Source organism: Pristiophorus japonicus, chromosome 8 (assembly GCF_044704955.1).
Source record: "Pristiophorus japonicus isolate sPriJap1 chromosome 8, sPriJap1.hap1, whole genome shotgun sequence".
NCBI classification, from domain to species: Eukaryota; Metazoa; Chordata; class Chondrichthyes; family Pristiophoridae; genus Pristiophorus; species Pristiophorus japonicus.
In genome coordinates, this window is record NC_091984.1 from 176,024,068 (window position 1) to 176,048,966 (window position 24,899).

General features: G+C 45.6%; 24 non-coding genes across 24 annotated transcripts; all 24 read right to left on the bottom strand.

The window, feature by feature from the left end:
* Positions 1 to 573: 573 nt before the first annotated feature.
* Positions 574 to 655, bottom strand: trnal-cag (transfer RNA leucine (anticodon CAG)). The gene has a single exon. It is a non-coding gene; the product is annotated as a tRNA-Leu (tRNA).
* Positions 656 to 1,628: 973 nt separating this feature from the next.
* On the bottom strand, positions 1,629 to 1,710 carry trnal-cag (transfer RNA leucine (anticodon CAG)). Its single transcript has one exon. It is a non-coding gene; the product is annotated as a tRNA-Leu (tRNA).
* Positions 1,711 to 2,683: 973 nt separating this feature from the next.
* On the bottom strand, positions 2,684 to 2,765 carry trnal-cag (transfer RNA leucine (anticodon CAG)). The gene has a single exon. It is a non-coding gene; the product is annotated as a tRNA-Leu (tRNA).
* Positions 2,766 to 3,736: 971 nt separating this feature from the next.
* Positions 3,737 to 3,818, bottom strand: trnal-cag (transfer RNA leucine (anticodon CAG)). The gene has a single exon. It is a non-coding gene; the product is annotated as a tRNA-Leu (tRNA).
* A 974-nt stretch (positions 3,819 to 4,792) lies between these two features.
* On the bottom strand, positions 4,793 to 4,874 carry trnal-cag (transfer RNA leucine (anticodon CAG)). The gene has a single exon. It is a non-coding gene; the product is annotated as a tRNA-Leu (tRNA).
* Positions 4,875 to 5,848: 974 nt separating this feature from the next.
* On the bottom strand, positions 5,849 to 5,930 carry trnal-cag (transfer RNA leucine (anticodon CAG)). Its single transcript has one exon. It is a non-coding gene; the product is annotated as a tRNA-Leu (tRNA).
* A 973-nt stretch (positions 5,931 to 6,903) lies between these two features.
* On the bottom strand, positions 6,904 to 6,985 carry trnal-cag (transfer RNA leucine (anticodon CAG)). The gene has a single exon. It is a non-coding gene; the product is annotated as a tRNA-Leu (tRNA).
* Positions 6,986 to 7,958: 973 nt separating this feature from the next.
* On the bottom strand, positions 7,959 to 8,040 carry trnal-cag (transfer RNA leucine (anticodon CAG)). Its single transcript has one exon. It is a non-coding gene; the product is annotated as a tRNA-Leu (tRNA).
* Positions 8,041 to 8,987: 947 nt separating this feature from the next.
* On the bottom strand, positions 8,988 to 9,069 carry trnal-cag (transfer RNA leucine (anticodon CAG)). The gene has a single exon. It is a non-coding gene; the product is annotated as a tRNA-Leu (tRNA).
* Positions 9,070 to 10,042: 973 nt separating this feature from the next.
* Positions 10,043 to 10,124, bottom strand: trnal-cag (transfer RNA leucine (anticodon CAG)). Its single transcript has one exon. It is a non-coding gene; the product is annotated as a tRNA-Leu (tRNA).
* Positions 10,125 to 11,071: 947 nt separating this feature from the next.
* Positions 11,072 to 11,153, bottom strand: trnal-cag (transfer RNA leucine (anticodon CAG)). The gene has a single exon. It is a non-coding gene; the product is annotated as a tRNA-Leu (tRNA).
* Positions 11,154 to 12,126: 973 nt separating this feature from the next.
* Positions 12,127 to 12,208, bottom strand: trnal-cag (transfer RNA leucine (anticodon CAG)). The gene has a single exon. It is a non-coding gene; the product is annotated as a tRNA-Leu (tRNA).
* A 947-nt stretch (positions 12,209 to 13,155) lies between these two features.
* trnal-cag (transfer RNA leucine (anticodon CAG)) lies at positions 13,156 to 13,237 on the bottom strand. The gene has a single exon. It is a non-coding gene; the product is annotated as a tRNA-Leu (tRNA).
* Positions 13,238 to 14,210: 973 nt separating this feature from the next.
* trnal-cag (transfer RNA leucine (anticodon CAG)) lies at positions 14,211 to 14,292 on the bottom strand. Its single transcript has one exon. It is a non-coding gene; the product is annotated as a tRNA-Leu (tRNA).
* A 947-nt stretch (positions 14,293 to 15,239) lies between these two features.
* On the bottom strand, positions 15,240 to 15,321 carry trnal-cag (transfer RNA leucine (anticodon CAG)). Its single transcript has one exon. It is a non-coding gene; the product is annotated as a tRNA-Leu (tRNA).
* Positions 15,322 to 16,295: 974 nt separating this feature from the next.
* On the bottom strand, positions 16,296 to 16,377 carry trnal-cag (transfer RNA leucine (anticodon CAG)). The gene has a single exon. It is a non-coding gene; the product is annotated as a tRNA-Leu (tRNA).
* Positions 16,378 to 17,351: 974 nt separating this feature from the next.
* On the bottom strand, positions 17,352 to 17,433 carry trnal-cag (transfer RNA leucine (anticodon CAG)). Its single transcript has one exon. It is a non-coding gene; the product is annotated as a tRNA-Leu (tRNA).
* A 972-nt stretch (positions 17,434 to 18,405) lies between these two features.
* trnal-cag (transfer RNA leucine (anticodon CAG)) lies at positions 18,406 to 18,487 on the bottom strand. The gene has a single exon. It is a non-coding gene; the product is annotated as a tRNA-Leu (tRNA).
* A 974-nt stretch (positions 18,488 to 19,461) lies between these two features.
* Positions 19,462 to 19,543, bottom strand: trnal-cag (transfer RNA leucine (anticodon CAG)). Its single transcript has one exon. It is a non-coding gene; the product is annotated as a tRNA-Leu (tRNA).
* Positions 19,544 to 20,517: 974 nt separating this feature from the next.
* trnal-cag (transfer RNA leucine (anticodon CAG)) lies at positions 20,518 to 20,599 on the bottom strand. Its single transcript has one exon. It is a non-coding gene; the product is annotated as a tRNA-Leu (tRNA).
* Positions 20,600 to 21,573: 974 nt separating this feature from the next.
* On the bottom strand, positions 21,574 to 21,655 carry trnal-cag (transfer RNA leucine (anticodon CAG)). The gene has a single exon. It is a non-coding gene; the product is annotated as a tRNA-Leu (tRNA).
* Positions 21,656 to 22,628: 973 nt separating this feature from the next.
* Positions 22,629 to 22,710, bottom strand: trnal-cag (transfer RNA leucine (anticodon CAG)). Its single transcript has one exon. It is a non-coding gene; the product is annotated as a tRNA-Leu (tRNA).
* Positions 22,711 to 23,683: 973 nt separating this feature from the next.
* On the bottom strand, positions 23,684 to 23,765 carry trnal-cag (transfer RNA leucine (anticodon CAG)). Its single transcript has one exon. It is a non-coding gene; the product is annotated as a tRNA-Leu (tRNA).
* Positions 23,766 to 24,739: 974 nt separating this feature from the next.
* trnal-cag (transfer RNA leucine (anticodon CAG)) lies at positions 24,740 to 24,821 on the bottom strand. Its single transcript has one exon. It is a non-coding gene; the product is annotated as a tRNA-Leu (tRNA).
* Between the last annotated feature and the right edge of the window lie 78 nt (positions 24,822 to 24,899).

A 24,899-nucleotide genomic window follows, 5' to 3' on the forward strand; every position in this document is an offset into this window, starting at 1 on the left:
AAATTTTACCCGATAGCTGGCAAAATGCGAGCTGTTGTGAGAAATACGTGTGTTGGTTGCATTGCAGGCATGATAAACTTAATGACTGGCGCTGCCTGTTAAGTGATGTCGTAACAATGTACGTGTTGTGTGATTGCACAGGAGGAAGGATTGTGATGCAACTCAGTAAATGTGCAGAATTGGAGCACGCTTTTCTGCAGTTACAGTCGGTTCATTGTCAGGGTGGCCGAGTGGTTTAAGGTGCCAAACTCAAAGACTGTAACCCTTACCTTACCAAAGGTTGGTGTATTCTGGGACGTGGGTGCCAAGCCCACTTCTAGCGGCGTGGTTTCCAATCCCACTTCTGACATTTACTTTTTATCCACACAAATGCGGCCAGCGTGCAAAAAGCATGCTCAACTGGCCTTCAATTTTCAAGTGGTGACATCAAACTCTTCGATAGTATTGCCATTTGCCAACAAACTAAAGGCACCGCTCACAGTCCAACTACTTTTCCACACCAAAATGGCCCCATTGTGAAACAGGTGCCCATGCTTGTGCTGACAGAATGCAAGTGTTACGCAGGGAAAATTCTGGCAGCGGTGGGATTTGAACCCACGCCTCCGAAGAGACTGGAACCTGGATCCAGCGCCTTAGACCGCTCGGCCACACTACCACTGGAAGCAGCTTCTGTTCTGGAACGAGTGACCGTTGAGTGAAATGTGACTTTGCCATGCGGAAAATAATAATTAAGGCAATTAAAGTGGTAGACAGTAAACTCTCGAGAAACGATTTTGCAACATACCGGTCACAGGAACCTACGTATCCACAGGGCAACAACAGAAATTAGGTGCATGTTGGGACAAACCAGTTACAACATTCACTCAATATTTATTCCTATATCAACATCACTGACAAAAACAGATTATCTGGTCATGAACACATTGCTGTTTGTGGGATCGTGCTGTGTGCATACTGGCTGCGCCATTTCCCACATTACAACAGTGACTCACTTTAAAAATACTTCATTGGCTGTAAAGCGTTTTGGGACATGAAAGGCGCCAACACACTGCAGAAAATTTTACCCGATAGCTGGCAAAATGCGAGCTGTTGTGAGAAATACGTGTGTTGGTTGCATTGCAGGCATGATAAACTTAATGACTGGCGCTGCCTGTTAAGTGATGTCGTAACAATGTACGTGTTGTGTGATTGCACAGGAGGAAGGATTGTGATGCAACTCAGTAAATGTGCAGAATTGGAGCACGCTTTTCTGCAGTTACAGTCGGTTCATTGTCAGGGTGGCCGAGTGGTTTAAGGTGCCAAACTCAAAGACTGTAACCCTTACCTTACCAAAGGTTGGTGTATTCTGGGACGTGGGTGCCAAGCCCACTTCTAGCGGCGTGGTTTCCAATCCCACTTCTGACATTTACTTTTTATCCACACAAATGCGGCCAGCGTGCAAAAAGCATGCTCAACTGGCCTTCAATTTTCAAGTGGTGACATCAAACTCTTCGATAGTATTGCCATTTGCCAACAAACTAAAGGCACCGCTCACAGTCCAACTACTTTTCCACACCAAAATGGCCCCATTGTGAAACAGGTGCCCATGCTTGTGCTGACAGAATGCAAGTGTTACGCAGGGAAAATTCTGGCAGCGGTGGGATTTGAACCCACGCCTCCGAAGAGACTGGAACCTGGATCCAGCGCCTTAGACCGCTCGGCCACGCTACCATTGGAAGCAGCTTCTGTTCTGGAACGAGTGACCGTTGAGTCAAATGTGACTTTGCCATGCGGAAAATAATAATTAAGGCAATTAAAGTGGTAGACAGTAAACTCTCGAGAAACGATTTTGCAACATACCGGTCACAGGAACCTACGTATCCACAGGGCAACAACAGAAATTAGGTGCATGTTGGGACAAACCAGTTACAACATTCACTCAATATTTATTCCTATATCAACATCACTGACAAAAACAGATTATCTGGTCATGAACACATTGCTGTTTGTGGGATCGTGCTGTGTGCATACTGGCTGCGCCATTTCCCACATTACAACAGTGACTCACTTTAAAAATACTTCATTGGCTGTAAAGCGTTTTGGGACATGAAAGGCGCCAACACACTGCAGAAAATTTTACCCGATAGCTGGCAAAATGCGAGCTGTTGTGAGAAATACGTGTGTTGGTTGCATTGCAGGCATGATAAACTTAATGACTGGCGCTGCCTGTTAAGTGATGTCGTAACAATGTACGTGTTGTGTGATTGCACAGGAGGAAGGATTGTGATGCAACTCAGTAAATGTGCAGAATTGGAGCACGCTTTTCTGCAGTTACAGTCGGTTCATTGTCAGGGTGGCCGAGTGGTTTAAGGTGCCAAACTCAAAGACTGTAACCCTTACCTTACCAAAGGTTGGTGTATTCTGGGACGTGGGTGCCAAGCCCACTTCTAGCGGCGTGGTTTCCAATCCCACTTCTGACATTTACTTTTTATCCACACAAATGCGGCCAGCGTGCAAAAAGCATGCTCAACTGGCCTTCAATTTTCAAGTGGTGACATCAAACTCTTCGATAGTATTGCCATTTGCCAACAAACTAAAGGCACCGCTCACAGTCCAACTACTTTTCCACACCAAAATGGCCCCATTGTGAAACAGGTGCCCATGCTTGTGCTGACAGAATGCAAGTGTTACGCAGGGAAAATTCTGGCAGCGGTGGGATTTGAACCCACGCCTCCGAAGAGACTGGAACCTGGATCCAGCGCCTTAGACCGCTCGGCCACGCTACCATTGGAAGCAGCTTCTGTTCTGGAACGAGTGACCGTTGAGTCAAATGTGACTTTGCCATGCGGAAAATAATAATTAAGGCAATTAAAGTGGTAGACAGTAAACTCTCGAGAAACGATTTTGCAACATACCGGTCACAGGAACCTACGTATCCACAGGGCAACAACAGAAATTAGGTGCATGTTGGGACAAACCAGTTACAACATTCACTCAATATTTATTCCTATATCAACATCACTGACAAAAACAGATTATCTGGTCATGAACACATTGCTGTTTGTGGGATCGTGCTGTGTGCATACTGGCTGCGCCATTTCCCACATTACAACAGTGACTCACTTTAAAAATACTTCATTGGCTGTAAAGCGTTTTGGGACATGAAAGGCGCCAACACACTGCAGAAAATTTTACCCGATAGCTGGCAAAATGCGAGCTGTTGTGAGAAATACGTGTGTTGGTTGCATTGCAGGCATGATAAACTTAATGACTGGCGCTGCCTGTTAAGTGATGTCGTAACAATGTACGTGTTGTGTGATTGCACAGGAGGAAGGATTGTGATGCAACTCAGTAAATGTGCAGAATTGGAGCACGCTTTTCTGCAGTTACAGTCGGTTCATTGTCAGGGTGGCCGAGTGGTTTAAGGTGCCAAACTCAAAGACTGTAACCCTTACCTTACCAAAGGTTGGTGTATTCTGGGACGTGGGTGCCAAGCCCACTTCTAGCGGCGTGGTTTCCAATCCCACTTCTGACATTTACTTTTTATCCACAAATGCGGCCAGCGTGCAAAAAGCATGCTCAACTGGCCTTCAATTTTCAAGTGGTGACATCAAACTCTTCGATAGTATTGCCATTTGCCAACAAACTAAAGGCACCGCTCACAGTCCAACTACTTTTCCACACCAAAATGGCCCCATTGTGAAACAGGTGCCCATGCTTGTGCTGACAGAATGCAAGTGTTACGCAGGGAAAATTCTGGCAGCGGTGGGATTTGAACCTACGCCTCCAAAGAGACTGGAACCTGGATCCAGCGCCTTAGACCGCTCGGCCACGCTACCACTGGTAGCAGCTTCTGTTCTGGAACGAGTGACCGTTGAGTGAAATGTGACTTTGCCATGCGGAAAATAATAATTAAGGCAATTAAAGGGGTTGACAGTAAACTCTCGAGAAACGATTTTGCAACATACCGGTCACAGGAACCTACGTATCCACTGGGCAACAACAGAAATTAGGTGCATGTTGGGACAAACCAGTTACAACATTCATTCAATATTTATTCCTATATCAACATTACTGACAAAAACAGATTATCTGGTCATGATCACATTGCTGTTTGTGGGATCGTGCTGTGTGCAAACTGGCTGCGCCATTTCCCACAATACAACAGTGACTCACTTTAAAAATACTTCATTGGCTGTAAAGCGCTTCGGGACATGAAAGGCGCCAACACACTGCAGAAAATGTTACCCGATAGCTGGCAAAATGCGCGCTGTTGTGAGAAATACGTGTGTTGGTTGCATTGCAGGCATGATAAACTTAATGACTGGCGCTGCCTGTTAAGTGATGTCGTAACAATATACGTGTTGTGTGATTGCACAGGAGGAAGGATTGTGATGCAACTCAGTAAATGTGCAGAATTTGGAGCACATTTTTCTGCAGTTGCAGTCGGTTCATTGTCAGGGTGGCCGAGTGGTTTAAGGTGCCAAACTCAAAGATTGTAATCCTTACCTTACCAAAGGTTGGTGTATTCTGGGACGTGAGTGCCAAGCCCACTTCTAGCGGCGTGGTTTCCAATCCCACTTCTGACATTAACTTTTTATCCACACAAATGCGGCCAGCGTGCAAAAAGCATGCTCAACTGGCCTTCAATTTTCAAGTGGTGACATCAAACTCTTCGATGGTATTGCCATTTGCCAACAAACTAAAGGCACCGCTCACAGTCCAACTACTTTTCCACACCAAAATGGCCCCATTGTAAAACAGGTGCCCATGCTTGTGCTGACAGAATGCAAGTGTTACGCAGGGAAAATTCTGGCAGCGGTGGGATTTGAACCCACGCCTCCAAAGAAACTGGAATCTGGATCCAGCGCCTTAGACCGCTCGGCCACACTACCACTGGTAGCAGCTTCTGTTCTGGAACGAGTGACCGTTGAGTGAAATGTGACTTTGCCATGCGGAAAATAATAATTAAGGCAATTAAAGGGGTTGACAGTCAACTCTCGAGAAACGATTTTGCAACATACCGGTCACAGGAACCTACGTATCCACTGGGCAACAACAGAAATTAGGTGCATGTTGGGACAAACCAGTTACAACATTCATTCAATATTTATTCCTATATCAACATTACTGACAAAAACAGATTATCTGGTCATGATCACATTGCTGTTTGTGGGATCGTGCTGTGTGCAAACTGGCTGCGCCATTTCCCACAATACAACAGTGACTCACTTTAAAAATACTTCATTGGCTGTAAAGCGCTTCGGGACATGAAAGGCGCCAACACACTGCAGAAAATGTTACCCGATAGCTGGCAAAATGCGCGCTGTTGTGAGAAATACGTGTGTTGGTTGCATTGCAGGCATGATAAACTTAATGACTGGCGCTGCCTGTTAAGTGATGTCGTAACAATATACGTGTTGTGTGATTGCACAGGAGGAAGGATTGTGATGCAACTCAGTAAATGTGCAGAATTTGGAGCACATTTTTCTGCAGTTGCAGTCGGTTCATTGTCAGGGTGGCCGAGTGGTTTAAGGTGCCAAACTCAAAGATTGTAATCCTTACCTTACCAAAGGTTGGTGTATTCTGGGACGTGAGTGCCAAGCCCACTTCTAGCGGCGTGGTTTCCAATCCCACTTCTGACATTAACTTTTTATCCACACAAATGCGGCCAGCGTGCAAAAAGCATGCTCAACTGGCCTTCAATTTTCAAGTGGTGACATCAAACTCTTCGATGGTATTGCCATTTGCCAACAAACTAAAGGCACCGCTCACAGTCCAACTACTTTTCCACACCAAAATGGCCCCATTGTAAAACAGGTGCCCATGCTTGTGCTGACAGAATGCAAGTGTTACGCAGGGAAAATTCTGGCAGCGGTGGGATTTGAACCCACGCCTCCAAAGAAACTGGAACCTGGATCCAGCGCCTTAGACCGCTCGGCCACACTACCACTGGTAGCAGCTTCTGTTCTGGAACGAGTGACCGTTGAGTGAAATGTGACTTTGCCATGCGGAAAATAATAATTAAGGCAATTAAAGGGGTTGACAGTCAACTCTCGAGAAACGATTTTGCAACATACCGGTCACAGGAACCTACGTATCCACAGGGCAACAACAGAAATTAGGTGCATGTTGGGACAAACCAGTTACAACATAGATTCAATATTTATTCCTATATCAACATTACTGACAAAAACAGATTATCTGGTCATGATCACATTGCTGTTTGTGGGATCGTGCTGTGTGCAAACTGGCTGCGCCATTTCCCACAATACAACAGTGACTCACTTTAAAAATACTTCGTTGGCTGTAAAGCGCTTCGGGACATGAAAGGCGCCAACACACTGCAGAAAATGTTACCCGATAGCTGGCAAAATGCGCGCTGTTGTGAGAAATACGTGTGTTGGTTGCATTGCAGGCATGATAAACTTAATGACTGGCGCTGCCTGTTAAGTGATGTCGTAACAATATACGTGTTGTGTGATTGCACAGGAGGAAGGATTGTGATGCAACTCAGTAAATGTGCAGAATTTGGAGCACATTTTTCTGCAGTTGCAGTCGGTTCATTGTCAGGGTGGCCGAGTGGTTTAAGGTGCCAAACTCAAAGATTGTAATCCTTACCTTACCAAAGGTTGGTGTATTCTGGGACGTGAGTGCCAACCCACTTCTAGCGGCGTGGTTTCCAATCCCACTTCTGACATTAACTTTTTATCCACACAAATGCGGCCAGCGTGCAAAAAGCATGCTCAACTGGCCTTCAATTTTCAAGTGGTGACATCAAACTCTTCGATGGTATTGCCATTTGCCAACAAACTAAAGGCACCGCTCACAGTCCAACTACTTTTGCACACCAAAATGGCCCCATTGTAAAACAGGTGCCCATGCTTGTGCTGACAGAATGCAAGTGTTACGCAGGGAAAATTCTGGCAGCGGTGGGATTTGAACCCACGCCTCCAAAGAGACTGGAACCTGGATCCAGCGCCTTAGACCGCTCGGCCACACTACCACTGGTAGCAGCTTCTGTTCTGGAACGAGTGACCGTTGAGTGAAATGTGACTTTGCCATGCGGAAAATAATAATTAAGGCAATTAAAGGGGTTGACAGTCAACTCTCGAGAAACGATTTTGCAACATACCGGTCACAGGAACCTACGTATCCACAGGGCAACAACAGAAATTAGGTGCATGTTGGGACAAACCAGTTACAACATAGATTCAATATTTATTCCTATATCAACATTACTGACAAAAACAGATTATCTGGTCATGATCACATTGCTGTTTGTGGGATCGTGCTGTGTGCAAACTGGCTGCGCCATTTCCCACAATACAACAGTGACTCACTTTAAAAATACTTCGTTGGCTGTAAAGCGCTTCGGGACATGAAAGGCGCCAACACACTGCAGAAAATGTTACCCGATAGCTGGCAAAATGCGCGCTGTTGTGAGAAATACGTGTGTTGGTTGCATTGCAGGCATGATAAACTTAATGACTGGCGCTGCCTGTTAAGTGATGTCGTAACAATATACGTGTTGTGTGATTGCACAGGAGGAAGGATTGTGATGCAACTCAGTAAATGTGCAGAATTTGGAGCACATTTTTCTGCAGTTGCAGTCGGTTCATTGTCAGGGTGGCCGAGTGGTTTAAGGTGCCAAACTCAAAGATTGTAATCCTTACCTTACCAAAGGTTGGTGTATTCTGGGACGTGAGTGCCAACCCACTTCTAGCGGCGTGGTTTCCAATCCCACTTCTGACATTAACTTTTTATCCACACAAATGCGGCCAGCGTGCAAAAAGCATGCTCAACTGGCCTTCAATTTTCAAGTGGTGACATCAAACTCTTCGATGGTATTGCCATTTGCCAACAAACTAAAGGCACCGCTCACAGTCCAACTACTTTTCCACACCAAAATGGCCCCATTGTAAAACAGGTGCCCATGCTTGTGCTGACAGAATGCAAGTGTTACGCAGGGAAAATTCTGGCAGCGGTGGGATTTGAACCCACGCCTCCAAAGAGACTGGAACCTGGATCCAGCGCCTTAGACCGCTCGGCCACACTACCACTGGTAGCAGCTTCTGTTCTGGAACGAGTGACCGTTGAGTGAAATGTGACTTTGCCATGCGGAAAATAATAATTAAGGCAATTAAAGGGGTTGACAGTCAACTCTCGAGAAACGATTTTGCAACATACCGGTCACAGGAACCTACGTATCCACAGGGCAACAACAGAAATTAGGTGCATGTTGGGACAAACCAGTTACAACATAGATTCAATATTTATTCCTATATCAACATTACTGACAAAAACAGATTATCTGGTCATGATCACATTGCTGTTTGTGGGATCGTGCTGTGTGCAAACTGGCTGCGCCATTTCCCACAATACAACAGTGACTCACTTTAAAAATACTTCGTTGGCTGTAAAGCGCTTCGGGACATGAAAGGCGCCAACACACTGCAGAAAATGTTACCCGATAGCTGGCAAAATGCGCGCTGTTGTGAGAAATACGTGTGTTGGTTGCATTGCAGGCATGATAAACTTAATGACTGGCGCTGCCTGTTAAGTGATGTCGTAACAATATACGTGTTGTGTGATTGCACAGGAGGAAGGATTGTGATGCAACTCAGTAAATGTGCAGAATTTGGAGCACATTTTTCTGCAGTTGCAGTCGGTTCATTGTCAGGGTGGCCGAGTGGTTTCTTACCTTACCAAAGGTTGGTGTATTCTGGGACGTGAGTGCCAAACCCACTTCTAGCGGCGTGGTTTCCAATCCCACTTCTGACATTAACTTTTTATCCACACAAATGCGGCCAGCGTGCAAAAAGCATGCTCAACTGGCCTTCAATTTTCAAGTGGTGACATCAAACTCTTCGATGGTATTGCCATTTGCCAACAAACTAAAGGCACCGCTCACAGTCCAACTACTTTTGCACACCAAAATGGCCCCATTGTAAAACAGGTGCCCATGCTTGTGCTGACAGAATGCAAGTGTTACGCAGGGAAAATTCTGGCAGCGTTGGGATTTGAACCCACGCCTCCGAAGAGACTGGAACCTGAATCCAGCGCCTTAGACCGCTCGGCCACGCTACCACTGGTAGCAGCTTCTGTTCTGGAACGAGTGACCGTTGAGTGAAATGTGACTTTGCCATGCGGAAAATAATAATTAAGGCAATTAAAGGGGTTGACAGTAAACTCTCGAGAAACGATTTTGCAACATACCGGTCACAGGAACCTACGTATCCACAGGGCAACAACAGAAATTAGGTGCATGTTGGGACAAACCAGTTACAACATTCATTCAATATTTATTCCTATATCAACATTACTGACAAAAACAGATTATCTGGTCATGATCACATTGCTGTTTGTGGGATCGTGCTGTGTGCAAACTGGCTGCGCCATTTCCCACATTACAACAGTGACTCACTTTAAAAATACTTCATTGCCTGTAAAGCGCTTCGGGACATGAAAGGCGCCAACACACTGTAGAAAATGTTACCCGATAGCTGGCAAAATGCGCGCTGTTGTGAGAAATACGTGTGTTGGTTGCATTGCAGGCATGATAAACTTAATGACTGGCGCTGCCTGTTAAGTGATGTCGTAACAATATACGTGTTGTGTGATTGCACAGGAGGAAGGATTGTGATGCAACTCAGTAAATGTGCAGAATTTGGAGCACATTTTTCTGCAGTTGCAGTCGGTTCATTGTCAGGGTGGCCGAGTGGTTTAAGGTGCCAAACTCAAAGATTGTAATCCTTACCTTACCAAAGGTTGGTGTATTCTGGGACGTGAGTGCCAACCCACTTCTAGCGGCGTGGTTTCCAATCCCACTTCTGACATTAACTTTTTATCCACACAAATGCGGCCAGCGTGCAAAAAGCATGCTCAACTGGCCTTCAATTTTCAAGTGGTGACATCAAACTCTTCGATGGTATTGCCATTTGCCAACAAACTAAAGGCACCGCTCACAGTCCAACTACTTTTCCACACCAAAATGGCCCCATTGTAAAACAGGTGCCCATGCTTGTGCTGACAGAATGCAAGTGTTACGCAGGGAAAATTCTGGCAGCGGTGGGATTTGAACCCACGCCTCCAAAGAGACTGGAACCTGGATCCAGCGCCTTAGACCGCTCGGCCACACTACCACTGGTAGCAGCTTCTGTTCTGGAACGAGTGACCGTTGAGTGAAATGTGACTTTGCCATGCGGAAAATAATAATTAAGGCAATTAAAGGGGTTGACAGTCAACTCTCGAGAAACGATTTTGCAACATACCGGTCACAGGAACCTACGTATCCACAGGGCAACAACAGAAATTAGGTGCATGTTGGGACAAACCAGTTACAACATAGATTCAATATTTATTCCTATATCAACATTACTGACAAAAACAGATTATCTGGTCATGATCACATTGCTGTTTGTGGGATCGTGCTGTGTGCAAACTGGCTGCGCCATTTCCCACAATACAACAGTGACTCACTTTAAAAATACTTCGTTGGCTGTAAAGCGCTTCGGGACATGAAAGGCGCCAACACACTGCAGAAAATGTTACCCGATAGCTGGCAAAATGCGCGCTGTTGTGAGAAATACGTGTGTTGGTTGCATTGCAGGCATGATAAACTTAATGACTGGCGCTGCCTGTTAAGTGATGTCGTAACAATATACGTGTTGTGTGATTGCACAGGAGGAAGGATTGTGATGCAACTCAGTAAATGTGCAGAATTTGGAGCACATTTTTCTGCAGTTGCAGTCGGTTCATTGTCAGGGTGGCCGAGTGGTTTCTTACCTTACCAAAGGTTGGTGTATTCTGGGACGTGAGTGCCAAACCCACTTCTAGCGGCGTGGTTTCCAATCCCACTTCTGACATTAACTTTTTATCCACACAAATGCGGCCAGCGTGCAAAAAGCATGCTCAACTGGCCTTCAATTTTCAAGTGGTGACATCAAACTCTTCGATGGTATTGCCATTTGCCAACAAACTAAAGGCACCGCTCACAGTCCAACTACTTTTGCACACCAAAATGGCCCCATTGTAAAACAGGTGCCCATGCTTGTGCTGACAGAATGCAAGTGTTACGCAGGGAAAATTCTGGCAGCGTTGGGATTTGAACCCACGCCTCCGAAGAGACTGGAACCTGAATCCAGCGCCTTAGACCGCTCGGCCACGCTACCACTGGTAGCAGCTTCTGTTCTGGAACGAGTGACCGTTGAGTGAAATGTGACTTTGCCATGCGGAAAATAATAATTAAGGCAATTAAAGGGGTTGACAGTAAACTCTCGAGAAACGATTTTGCAACATACCGGTCACAGGAACCTACGTATCCACAGGGCAACAACAGAAATTAGGTGCATGTTGGGACAAACCAGTTACAACATTCATTCAATATTTATTCCTATATCAACATTACTGACAAAAACAGATTATCTGGTCATGATCACATTGCTGTTTGTGGGATCGTGCTGAGTGCAAACTGGCTGCGCCATTTCCCACATTACAACAGTGACTCACTTTAAAAATACTTCATTGCCTGTAAAGCGCTTCGGGACATGAAAGGCGCCAACACACTGTAGAAAATGTTACCCGATAGCTGGCAAAATGCGCGCTGTTGTGAGAAATACGTGTGTTGGTTGCATTGCAGGCATGATAAACTTAATGACTGGCGCTGCCTGTTAAGTGATGTCGTAACAATATACGTGTTGTGTGATTGCACAGGAGGAAGGATTGTGATGCAACTCAGTAAATGTGCAGAATTTGGAGCACATTTTTCTGCAGTTGCAGTCGGTTCATTGTCAGGGTGGCCGAGTGGTTTAAGGTGCCAAACTCAAAGATTGTAATCCTTACCTTACCAAAGGTTGGTGTATTCTGGGACGTGAGTGCCAACCCACTTCTAGCGGCGTGGTTTCCAATCCCACTTCTGACATTAACTTTTTATCCACACAAATGCGGCCAGCGTGCAAAAAGCATGCTCAACTGGCCTTCAATTTTCAAGTGGTGACATCAAACTCTTCGATGGTATTGCCATTTGCCAACAAACTAAAGGCACCGCTCACAGTCCAACTACTTTTCCACACCAAAATGGCCCCATTGTAAAACAGGTGCCCATGCTTGTGCTGACAGAATGCAAGTGTTACGCAGGGAAAATTCTGGCAGCGGTGGGATTTGAACCCACGCCTCCAAAGAGACTGGAACCTGGATCCAGCGCCTTAGACCGCTCGGCCACACTACCACTGGTAGCAGCTTCTGTTCTGGAACGAGTGACCGTTGAGTGAAATGTGACTTTGCCATGCGGAAAATAATAATTAAGGCAATTAAAGGGGTTGACAGTCAACTCTCGAGAAACGATTTTGCAACATACCGGTCACAGGAACCTACGTATCCACAGGGCAACAACAGAAATTAGGTGCATGTTGGGACAAACCAGTTACAACATAGATTCAATATTTATTCCTATATCAACATTACTGACAAAAACAGATTATCTGGTCATGATCACATTGCTGTTTGTGGGATCGTGCTGTGTGCAAACTGGCTGCGCCATTTCCCACAATACAACAGTGACTCACTTTAAAAATACTTCGTTGGCTGTAAAGCGCTTCGGGACATGAAAGGCGCCAACACACTGCAGAAAATGTTACCCGATAGCTGGCAAAATGCGCGCTGTTGTGAGAAATACGTGTGTTGGTTGCATTGCAGGCATGATAAACTTAATGACTGGCGCTGCCTGTTAAGTGATGTCGTAACAATATACGTGTTGTGTGATTGCACAGGAGGAAGGATTGTGATGCAACTCAGTAAATGTGCAGAATTTGGAGCACATTTTTCTGCAGTTGCAGTCGGTTCATTGTCAGGGTGGCCGAGTGGTTTCTTACCTTACCAAAGGTTGGTGTATTCTGGGACGTGAGTGCCAAACCCACTTCTAGCGGCGTGGTTTCCAATCCCACTTCTGACATTAACTTTTTATCCACACAAATGCGGCCAGCGTGCAAAAAGCATGCTCAACTGGCCTTCAATTTTCAAGTGGTGACATCAAACTCTTCGATGGTATTGCCATTTGCCAACAAACTAAAGGCACCGCTCACAGTCCAACTACTTTTGCACACCAAAATGGCCCCATTGTAAAACAGGTGCCCATGCTTGTGCTGACAGAATGCAAGTGTTACGCAGGGAAAATTCTGGCAGCGTTGGGATTTGAACCCACGCCTCCGAAGAGACTGGAACCTGAATCCAGCGCCTTAGACCGCTCGGCCACGCTACCACTGGTAGCAGCTTCTGTTCTGGAACGAGTGACCGTTGAGTGAAATGTGACTTTGCCATGCGGAAAATAATAATTAAGGCAATTAAAGGGGTTGACAGTAAACTCTCGAGAAACGATTTTGCAACATACCGGTCACAGGAACCTACGTATCCACAGGGCAACAACAGAAATTAGGTGCATGTTGGGACAAACCAGTTACAACATTCATTCAATATTTATTCCTATATCAACATTACTGACAAAAACAGATTATCTGGTCATGATCACATTGCTGTTTGTGGGATCGTGCTGTGTGCAAACTGGCTGCGCCATTTCCCACATTACAACAGTGACTCACTTTAAAAATACTTCATTGCCTGTAAAGCGCTTCGGGACATGAAAGGCGCCAACACACTGTAGAAAATGTTACCCGATAGCTGGCAAAATGCGCGCTGTTGTGAGAAATACGTGTGTTGGTTGCATTGCAGGCATGATAAACTTAATGACTGGCGCTGCCTGTTAAGTGATGTCGTAACAATATACGTGTTGTGTGATTGCACAGGAGGAAGGATTGTGATGCAACTCAGTAAATGTGCAGAATTTGGAGCACATTTTTCTGCAGTTGCAGTCGGTTCATTGTCAGGGTGGCCGAGTGGTTTAAGGTGCCAAACTCAAAGATTGTAATCCTTACCTTACCAAAGGTTGGTGTATTCTGGGACGTGAGTGCCAACCCACTTCTAGCGGCGTGGTTTCCAATCCCACTTCTGACATTAACTTTTTATCCACACAAATGCGGCCAGCGTGCAAAAAGCATGCTCAACTGGCCTTCAATTTTCAAGTGGTGACATCAAACTCTTCGATGGTATTGCCATTTGCCAACAAACTAAAGGCACCGCTCACAGTCCAACTACTTTTCCACACCAAAATGGCCCCATTGTAAAACAGGTGCCCATGCTTGTGCTGACAGAATGCAAGTGTTACGCAGGGAAAATTCTGGCAGCGGTGGGATTTGAACCCACGCCTCCAAAGAGACTGGAACCTGGATCCAGCGCCTTAGACCGCTCGGCCACACTACCACTGGTAGCAGCTTCTGTTCTGGAACGAGTGACCGTTGAGTGAAATGTGACTTTGCCATGCGGAAAATAATAATTAAGGCAATTAAAGGGGTTGACAGTCAACTCTCGAGAAACGATTTTGCAACATACCGGTCACAGGAACCTACGTATCCACAGGGCAACAACAGAAATTAGGTGCATGTTGGGACAAACCAGTTACAACATAGATTCAATATTTATTCCTATATCAACATTACTGACAAAAACAGATTATCTGGTCATGATCACATTGCTGTTTGTGGGATCGTGCTGTGTGCAAACTGGCTGCGCCATTTCCCACAATACAACAGTGACTCACTTTAAAAATACTTCGTTGGCTGTAAAGCGCTTCGGGACATGAAAGGCGCCAACACACTGCAGAAAATGTTACCCGATAGCTGGCAAAATGCGCGCTGTTGTGAGAAATACGTGTGTTGGTTGCATTGCAGGCATGATAAACTTAATGACTGGCGCTGCCTGTTAAGTGATGTCGTAACAATATACGTGTTGTGTGATTGCACAGGAGGAAGGATTGTGATGCAACTCAGTAAATGTGCAGAATTTGGAGCACATTTTTCTGCAGTTGCAGTCGGTTCATTGTCAGGGTGGCCGAGTGGTTTCTTACCTTACCAAAGGTTGGTGTATTCTGGGACGTGAGTGCCAAACCCACTTCTAGCGGCGTGGTTTCCAATCCCACTTCTGACATTAACTTTTTATCCACACAAATGCGGCCAGCGTGCAAAAAGCATGCTCAACTGGCCTTCAATTTTCAAGTGGTGACATCAAACTCTTCGATGGTATTGCCATTTGCCAACAAACTAAAGGCACCGCTCACAGTCCAACTACTTTTGCACACCAAAATGGCCCCATTGTAAAACAGGTGCCCATGCTTGTGCTGACAGAATGCAAGTGTTACGCAGGGAAAATTCTGGCAGCGTTGGGATTTGAACCCACGCCTCCGAAGAGACTGGAACCTGAATCCAGCGCCTTAGACCGCTCGGCCACGCTACCACTGGTAGCAGCTTCTGTTCTGGAACGAGTGACCGTTGAGTGAAATGTGACTTTGCCATGCGGAAAATAATAATTAAGGCAATTAAAGGGGTTGACAGTAAACTCTCGAGAAACGATTTTGCAACATACCGGTCACAGGAACCTACGTATCCACAGGGCAACAACAGAAATTAGGTGCATGTTGGGACAAACCAGTTACAACATTCATTCAATATTTATTCCTATATCAACATTACTGACAAAAACAGATTATCTGGTCATGATCACATTGCTGTTTGTGGGATCGTGCTGAGTGCAAACTGGCTGCGCCATTTCCCACATTACAACAGTGACTCACTTTAAAAATACTTCATTGCCTGTAAAGCGCTTCGGGACATGAAAGGCGCCAACACACTGTAGAAAATGTTACCCGATAGCTGGCAAAATGCGCGCTGTTGTGAGAAATACGTGTGTTGGTTGCATTGCAGGCATGATAAACTTAATGACTGGCGCTGCCTGTTAAGTGATGTCGTAACAATATACGTGTTGTGTGATTGCACAGGAGGAAGGATTGTGATGCAACTCAGTAAATGCGCAGAATTTGGAGCACATTTTTCTGCAGTTGCAGTCGGTTCATTGTCAGGGTGGCCGAGTGGTTTAAGGTGCCAAACTCAAAGATTGTAATCCTTACCTTACCAAAGGTTGGTGTATTCTGGGACGTGAGTGCCAAACCCACTTCTAGCGGCGTGGTTTCCAATCCCACTTCTGACATTAACTTTTTATCCACACAAATGCGGCCAGCGTGCAAAAAGCATGCTCAACTGGCCTTCAATTTTCAAGTGGTGACATCAAACTCTTCGATGGTATTGCCATTTGCCAACAAACTAAAGGCACCGCTCACAGTCCAACTACTTTTCCACACCAAAATGGCCCCATTGTAAAACAGATGCCCATGCTTGTGCTGACAGAATGCAAGTCTTACGCAGGGAAAATTCTGGCAGCGGTGGGATTTGAACCCACGCCTCCGAAGAGACTGGAACCTGGATCCAGCGCCTTAGACCGCTCGGCCACGCTACCACTGGTAGCAGCTTCTGTTCTGGAACGAGTGACCGTTGAGTGAAATGTGACTTTGCCATGCGGAAAATAATAATTAAGGCAATTAAAGGGGTTGACAGTAAACTCTCGAGAAACGATTTTGCAACATACCGGTCACAGGAACCTACGTATCCACAGGGCAACAACAGAAATTAGGTGCATGTTGGGACAAACCAGTTACAACATTCATTCAATATTTATTCCTATATCAACATTACTGACAAAAACAGATTATCTGGTCATGATCACATTGCTGTTTGTGGGATCGTGCTGTGTGCAAACTGGCTGCGCCATTTCCCACATTACAACAGTGACTCACTTTAAAAATACTTCATTGCCTGTAAAGCGCTTCGGGACATGAAAGGCGCCAACACACTGTAGAAAATGTTACCCGATAGCTGGCAAAATGCGCGCTGTTGTGAGAAATACGTGTGTTGGTTGCATTGCAGGCATGATAAACTTAATGACTGGCGCTGCCTGTTAAGTGATGTCGTAACAATATACGTGTTGTGTGATTGCACAGGAGGAAGGATTGTGATGCAACTCAGTAAATGCGCAGAATTTGGAGCACATTTTTCTGCAGTTGCAGTCGGTTCATTGTCAGGGTGGCCGAGTGGTTTAAGGTGCCAAACTCAAAGATTGTAATCCTTACCTTACCAAAGGTTGGTGTATTCTGGGACGTGAGTGCCAAACCCACTTCTAGCGGCGTGGTTTCCAATCCCACTTCTGACATTAACTTTTTATCCACACAAATGCGGCCAGCGTGCAAAAAGCATGCTCAACTGGCCTTCAATTTTCAAGTGGTGACATCAAACTCTTCGATGGTATTGCCATTTGCCAACAAACTAAAGGCACCGCTCACAGTCCAACTACTTTTCCACACCAAAATGGCCCCATTGTAAAACAGATGCCCATGCTTGTGCTGACAGAATGCAAGTCTTACGCAGGGAAAATTCTGGCAGCGGCGGGATTTGAACCCACGCCTCCGAAGAGACTGGAACCTGGATCCAGCACCTTGGACCGCTCGGCCACGCTACCACTGGAAGCAGCTTCTGTTCTGGAACGAGTGACCGTTGAGTGAAATGTGACTTTGCCATGCGGAAAATAATAATTAAGGCAATTAAAGTGGTAGACAGTAAACTCTCGAGAAACGATTTTGCAACATACCGGTCACAGGAACCTACGTATCCACAGGGCAACAACAGAAATTAGGTGCATGTTGGGACAAACCAGTTACAACATTCACTCAATATTTATTCCTATATCAACATCACTGACAAAAACAGATTATCTGGTCATGAACACATTGCTGTTTGTGGGATCGTGCTGTGTGCATACTGGCTGCGCCATTTCCCACATTACAAAGTGACTCACTTTAAAAATACTTCATTGGCTGTAAAGCGTTTTGGGACATGAAAGGCGCCAACACACTGCAGAAAATTTTACCCGATAGCTGGCAAAATGCGAGCTGTTGTGAGAAATACGTGTGTTGGTTGCATTGCAGGCATGATAAACTTAATGACTGGCGCTGCCTGTTAAGTGATGTCGTAACAATGTACGTGTTGTGTGATTGCACAGGAGGAAGGATTGTGATGCAACTCAGTAAATGTGCAGAATTGGAGCACGCTTTTCTGCAGTTACAGTCGGTTCATTGTCAGGGTGGCCGAGTGGTTTAAGGTGCCAAACTCAAAGACTGTAACCCTTACTTTACCAAAGGTTGGTGTTTTCTGGGACGTGGGTGCCAAGCCCACTTCTAGCGGCGTGGTTTCCAATCCCACTTCTGACATTTACTTTTTATCCACACAAATGCGGCCAGCGTGCAAAAAGCATGCTCAACTGGCCTTCAATTTTCAAGTGGTGACATCAACCTCTTCGATGGTATTGCCATTTGCCAACAAACTAAAGGCACCGCTCACAGTCCAACTACTTTTCCACACCAAAATGGCCCCATTGTGAAACAGGTGCCCATGCTTGTGCTGACAGAATGCAAGTGTTACGCAGGGAAAATTGTGGCAGCGGTGGGATTTGAACCCACGCCTCCGAAGAGACTGGAACCTGGATCCAGCGCCTTAGACCGCTCGGCCACGCTACCACTGGACGCAGCTTCTGTTCTGGAACGAGTGACCGTTGAGTGAAATGTGACTTTGCCATGCGGAAAATAATAATTAAGGCAATTAAAGTGGTAGACAGTAAACTCTCGAGAAACGATTTTGCAACATACCGGTCACAGGAACCTACGTATCCACAGGGCAACAACAGAAATTAGGTGCATGTTGGGACAAACCAGTTACAACATTCACTCAATATTTATTCCTATATCAACATCACTGACAAAAACAGATTATCTGGTCATGAACACATTGCTGTTTGTGGGATCGTGCTGTGTGCATACTGGCTGCGCCATTTCCCACATTACAACAGTGACTCACTTTAAAAATACTTCATTGGCTGTAAAGCGCTTCGGGACATGAAAGGCGCCAACACACTGCAGAAAATGTTACCCGATAGCTGGCAAAATGCGCGCTGTTGTGAGAAATACGTGTGTTGGTTGCATTGCAGGCATGATAAACTTAATGACTGGCGCTGCCTGTTAAGTGATGTCGTAACAATATACGTGTTGTGTGATTGCACAGGAGGAAGGATTGTGATGCAACTCAGTAAATGTGCAGAATTTGGAGCACATTTTTCTGCAGTTGCAGTCGGTTCATTGTCAGGGTGGCCGAGTGGTTTAAGGTGCCAAACTCAAAGATTGTAATCCTTACCTTACCAAAGGTTGGTGTATTCTGGGACGTGAGTGCCAAACCCACTTCTAGCGGCGTGGTTTCCAATCCCACTTCTGACATTAACTTTTTATCCACACAAATGCGGCCAGCGTGCAAAAAGCATGCTCAACTGGCCTTCAATTTTCAAGTGGTGACATCAAACTCTTCGATGGTATTGCCATTTGCCAACAAACTAAAGGCACCGCTCACAGTCCAACTACTTTTCCACACCAAAATGGCCCCATTGTAAAACAGGTGCCCATGCTTGTGCTGACAGAATGCAAGTGTTACGCAGGGAAAATTCTGGCAGCGGTGGGATTTGAACCCACGCCTCCAAAGAGACTGGAACCTGGATCCAGCGCCTTAGACCGCTCGGCCACGCTACCACTGGTAGCAGCTTCTGTTCTGGAACGAGTGACCGTTGAGTGAAATGTGACTTTGCCATGCGGAAAATAATAATTAAGGCAATTAAAGGGGTTGACAGTAAACTCTCGAGAAACGATTTTGCAACATACCGGTCACAGGAACCTACGTATCCACTGGGCAACAACAGAAATTAGGTGCATGTTGGGACAAACCAGTTACAACATTCATTCAATATTTATTCCTATATCAACATTACTGACAAAAACAGATTATCTGGTCATGATCACATTGCTGTTTGTGGGATCGTGCTGTGTGCAAACTGGCTGCGCCATTTCCCACAATACAACAGTGACTCACTTTAAAAATACTTCATTGGCTGTAAAGCGCTTCGGGACATGAAAGGCGCCAACACACTGCAGAAAATGTTACCCGATAGCTGGCAAAATGCGCGCTGTTGTGAGAAATACGTGTGTTGGTTGCATTGCAGGCATGATAAACTTAATGACTGGCGCTGCCTGTTAAGTGATGTCGTAACAATATACGTGTTGTGTGATTGCACAGGAGGAAGGATTGTGATGCAACTCAGTAAATGTGCAGAATTTGGAGCACATTTTTCTGCAGTTGCAGTCGGTTCATTGTCAGGGTGGCCGAGTGGTTTAAGGTGCCAAACTCAAAGATTGTAATCCTTACCTTACCAAAGGTTGGTGTATTCTGGGACGTGAGTGCCAAACCCACTTCTAGCGGCGTGGTTTCCAATCCCACTTCTGACATTAACTTTTTATCCACACAAATGCGGCCAGCGTGCAAAAAGCATGCTCAACTGGCCTTCAATTTTCAAGTGGTGACATCAAACTCTTCGATGGTATTGCCATTTGCCAACAAACTAAAGGCACCGCTCACAGTCCAACTACTTTTCCACACCAAAATGGCCCCATTGTAAAACAGGTGCCCATGCTTGTGCTGACAGAATGCAAGTGTTACGCAGGGAAAATTCTGGCAGCGGTGGGATTTGAACCCACGCCTCCGAAGAGACTGGAACCTGGATCCAGCGCCTTAGACCGCTCGGCCACGCTACCACTGGTAGCAGCTTCTGTTCTGGAACGAGTGACCGTTGAGTGAAATGTGACTTTGCCATGCGGAAAATAATAATTAAGGCAATTAAAGGGGTTGACAGTAAACTCTCGAGAAACGATTTTGCAACATACCGGTCACAGGAACCTACGTATCCACTGGGCAACAACAGAAATTAGGTGCATGTTGGGACAAACCAGTTACAACATTCATTCAATATTTATTCCTATATCAACATTACTGACAAAAACAGATTATCTGGTCATGATCACATTGCTGTTTGTGGGATCGTGCTGTGTGCAAACTGGCTGCGCCATTTCCCACAATACAACAGTGACTCACTTTAAAAATACTTCATTGGCTGTAAAGCGCTTCGGGACATGAAAGGCGCCAACACACTGCAGAAAATGTTACCCGATAGCTGGCAAAATGCGCGCTGTTGTGAGAAATACGTGTGTTGGTTGCATTGCAGGCATGATAAACTTAATGACTGGCGCTGCCTGTTAAGTGATGTCGTAACAATATACGTGTTGTGTGATTGCACAGGAGGAAGGATTGTGATGCAACTCAGTAAATGTGCAGAATTTGGAGCACATTTTTCTGCAGTTGCAGTCGGTTCATTGTCAGGGTGGCCGAGTGGTTTAAGGTGCCAAACTCAAAGATTGTAATCCTTACCTTACCAAAGGTTGGTGTATTCTGGGACGTGAGTGCCAAGCCCACTTCTAGCGGCGTGGTTTCCAATCCCACTTCTGACATTAACTTTTTATCCACACAAATGCGGCCAGCGTGCAAAAAGCATGCTCAACTGGCCTTCAATTTTCAAGTGGTGACATCAAACTCTTCGATGGTATTGCCATTTGCCAACAAACTAAAGGCACCGCTCACAGTCCAACTACTTTTCCACACCAAAATGGCGCCATTGTAAAACAGGTGCCCATGCTTGTGCTGACAGAATGCAAGTGTTACGCAGGGAAAATTCTGGCAGCGGTGGGATTTGAACCCACGCCTCCAAAGAAACTGGAACCTGGATCCAGCGCCTTAGACCGCTCGGCCACACTACCACTGGTAGCAGCTTCTGTTCTGGAACGAGTGACCGTTGAGTGAAATGTGACTTTGCCATGCGGAAAATAATAATTAAGGCAATTAAAGGGGTTGACAGTCAACTCTCGAGAAACGATTTTGCAACATACCGGTCACAGGAACCTACGTATCCACAGGGCAACAACAGAAATTAGGTGCATGTTGGGACAAACCAGTTACAACATAGATTCAATATTTATTCCTATATCAACATTACTGACAAAAACAGATTATCTGGTCATGATCACATTGCTGTTTGTGGGATCGTGCTGTGTGCAAACTGGCTGCGCCATTTCCCACAATACAACAGTGACTCACTTTAAAAATACTTCGTTGGCTGTAAAGCGCTTCGGGACATGAAAGGCGCCAACACACTGCAGAAAATGTTACCCGATAGCTGGCAAAATGCGCGCTGTTGTGAGAAATACGTGTGTTGGTTGCATTGCAGGCATGATAAACTTAATGACTGGCGCTGCCTGTTAAGTGATGTCGTAACAATATACGTGTTGTGTGATTGCACAGGAGGAAGGATTGTGATGCAACTCAGTAAATGTGCAGAATTTGGAGCACATTTTTCTGCAGTTGCAGTCGGTTCATTGTCAGGGTGGCCGAGTGGTTTAAGGTGCCAAACTCAAAGATTGTAATCCTTACCTTACCAAAGGTTGGTGTATTCTGGGACGTGAGTGCCAACCCACTTCTAGCGGCGTGGTTTCCAATCCCACTTCTGACATTAACTTTTTATCCACACAAATGCGGCCAGCGTGCAAAAAGCATGCTCAACTGGCCTTCAATTTTCAAGTGGTGACATCAAACTCTTCGATGGTATTGCCATTTGCCAACAAACTAAAGGCACCGCTCACAGTCCAACTACTTTTGCACACCAAAATGGCCCCATTGTAAAACAGGTGCCCATGCTTGTGCTGACAGAATGCAAGTGTTACGCAGGGAAAATTCTGGCAGCGGTGGGATTTGAACCCACGCCTCCAAAGAGACTGGAACCTGGAACCAGCGCCTTAGACCGCTCGGCCACACTACCACTGGTAGCAGCTTCTGTTCTGGAACGAGTGACCGTTGAGTGAAATGTGACTTTGCCATGCGGAAAATAATAATTAAGGCAATTAAAGGGGTTGACAGTCAACTCTCGAGAAACGATTTTGCAACATACCGGTCACAGGAACCTACGTATCCACAGGGCAACAACAGAAATTAGGTGCATGTTGGGACAAACCAGTTACAACATAGATTCAATATTTATTCCTATATCAACATTACTGACAAAAACAGATTATCTGGTCATGATCACATTGCTGTTTGTGGGATCGTGCTGTGTGCAAACTGGCTGCGCCATTTCCCACAATACAACAGTGACTCACTTTAAAAATACTTCGTTGGCTGTAAAGCGCTTCGGGACATGAAAGGCGCCAACACACTGCAGAAAATGTTACCCGATAGCTGGCAAAATGCGCGCTGTTGTGAGAAATACGTGTGTTGGTTGCATTGCAGGCATGATAAACTTAATGACTGGCGCTGCCTGTTAAGTGATGTCGTAACAATATACGTGTTGTGTGATTGCACAGGAGGAAGGATTGTGATGCAACTCAGTAAATGCGCAGAATTTGGAGCACATTTTTCTGCAGTTGCAGTCGGTTCATTGTCAGGGTGGCCGAGTGGTTTAAGGTGCCAAACTCAAAGATTGTAATCCTTACCTTACCAAAGGTTGGTGTATTCTGGGACGTGAGTGCCAACCCACTTCTAGCGGCGTGGTTTCCAATCCCACTTCTGACATTAACTTTTTATCCACACAAATGCGGCCAGCGTGCAAAAAGCATGCTCAACTGGCCTTCAATTTTCAAGTGGTGACATCAAACTCTTCGATGGTATTGCCATTTGCCAACAAACTAAAGGCACCGCTCACAGTCCAACTACTTTTGCACACCAAAATGGCCCCATTGTAAAACAGGTGCCCATGCTTGTGCTGACAGAATGCAAGTGTTACGCAGGGAAAATTCTGGCAGCGGTGGGATTTGAACCCACGCCTCCAAAGAGACTGGAACCTGGATCCAGCGCCTTAGACCGCTCGGCCACACTACCACTGGTAGCAGCTTCTGTTCTGGAACGAGTGACCGTTGAGTGAAATGTGACTTTGCCATGCGGAAAATAATAATTAAGGCAATTAAAGTGGTAGACAGTAAACTCTCGAGAAACGATTTTGCAACATACCGGTCACAGGAACCTACGTATCCACAGGGCAACAACAGAAATTAGGTGCATGTTGGGACAAACCAGTTACAACATTCACTCAATATTTATTCCTATATCAACATCACTGACAAAAACAGATTATCTGGTCATGAACACATTGCTGTTTGTGGGATCGTGCTGTGTGCATACTGGCTGCGCCATTTCCCACATTACAACAGTGACTCACTTTAAAAATACTTCATTGGCTGTAAAGCGCTTCGGGACATGAAAGGCGCCAACACACTGCAGAAAATGTTACCCGATAGCTGGCAAAATGCGCGCTGTTGTGAGAAATACGTGTGTTGGTTGCATTGCAGGCATGATAAACTTAATGACTGGCGCTGCCTGTTAAGTGATGTCGTAACAATATACGTGTTGTGTGATTGCACAGGAGGAAGGATTGTGATGCAACTCAGTAAATGTGCAGAATTTGGAGCACATTTTTCTGCAGTTGCAGTCGGTTCATTGTCAGGGTGGCCGAGTGGTTTAAGGTGCCAAACTCAAAGATTGTAATCCTTACCTTACCAAAGGTTGGTGTATTCTGGGACGTGAGTGCCAAACCCACTTCTAGCGGCGTGGTTTCCAATCCCACTTCTGACATTAACTTTTTATCCACACAAATGCGGCCAGCGTGCAAAAAGCATGCTCAACTGGCCTTCAATTTTCAAGTGGTGACATCAAACTCTTCGATGGTATTGCCATTTGCCAACAAACTAAAGGCACCGCTCACAGTCCAACTACTTTTCCACACCAAAATGGCCCCATTGTAAAACAGGTGCCCATGCTTGTGCTGACAGAATGCAAGTGTTACGCAGGGAAAATTCTGGCAGCGGTGGGATTTGAACCCACGCCTCCAAAGAGACTGGAACCTGGATCCAGCGCCTTAGACCGCTCGGCCACGCTACCACTGGTAGCAGCTTCTGTTCTGGAACGAGTGACCGTTGAGTGAAATGTGACTTTGCCATGCGGAAAATAATAATTAAG